The following is a 1173-nucleotide window of genomic DNA, read 5'->3' on the forward strand; positions in this document are numbered from 1 at the left end:
AGGCTCCCGGCTGCCGCTGCTGGATCACCAGCACTGCTCGGGGAAGTCTCCATCATGGGTTTGCTTAATGTTCACTCCTGACTTGCACAGAGCCGTCTGCAAGGAAGGGCACAGTTGTTTTCTTGCTGCAGATGGGAACAGAGCGTGCACACCCAAGCGCCTAATGCCCAGGGGGATCCATGATTACACACCTATCTCTGGAAGCAAAAAACCGACCCCAGCAAACAGGGAAACACAAAGGCGAGGCTGCGAGCTGTCAGCAGCAGGCAGCATATGTGGCAGTGCCGTCAGATGTCCTGCTTTCCTTCTGCTTGAATTATAAAGCAGTTTTACCCTGCTTGCTTTGCAACCAGGTTTGGGGCAACATCTTGAACTCCCTTTACCTCCTCTGACCTTTTGAAGGGCTTCCAGCAGGCCCTGCAGCCACGTCATCGTTACTAGCCCCTAAAATGCTGGCTGTTTCCATCTGCCAGCCACATGAACAGATCCTGAGACCTTAGCAGCACATCACCATGCCTCAATCTTCCTAGCGGCAGCAAAGACAGCCTTGCAGTAAAGACAAAACCCACAAGCACAACATATGTGACAGAAAAGAATAAAAACTGGGTCTTGATCAGCCAGGAAATTACCCAAAGGAAAGGGAGAGCTAAGGGTCTGGAGAAGAGTCCCCAGCAGGAAAACCCCAGCTGATCTATTCCGCTCAAAGGCAGCTTTGCTCTGAGCCACAAGCAAATAAATTCAGAAAAATAGCCCACTTCAGAAGTATTTAAAAGGAAAGCAAGAAAGAGCAGCGAGCCTTGCTGCACAGTGTTTCAGGCAACTCCAAGCATGGTATAAGGCTATCTTAGAGGGTCAGGCCAGCTCACCCATGAGTGTGTTGGAGGGTCACGCCTAGCAAAATTTCATTCCTGCCCAGCTCAGCCTTTCTAATAAGAAGTTGAAGTGCATTTCCTCTGCGCTGTTCATCAGTCCCTGTACATGACTCAGTAAATAGTACAGTGAAGACAGACATAACCTCTCTAAAACCTGCAGCCCTTAAGATGTACCAAGTTATGTATCAAACAACAGTGACACCTTAAAATCAAAAGTGACTTTTGAAAGCATTGGCTTCTATTTTTGGAAGGCAATTCCTTCTCTTGAAGTGTCTCATTTAAAAAAAAAATAGTCTTTCCT

The sequence above is a fragment of the Mesitornis unicolor genome, unplaced genomic scaffold, assembly GCF_000695765.1.
Source record: "Mesitornis unicolor isolate BGI_N332 unplaced genomic scaffold, ASM69576v1 scaffold6250, whole genome shotgun sequence".
Lineage (NCBI taxonomy): Eukaryota > Metazoa > Chordata > Aves > Mesitornithiformes > Mesitornithidae > Mesitornis > Mesitornis unicolor.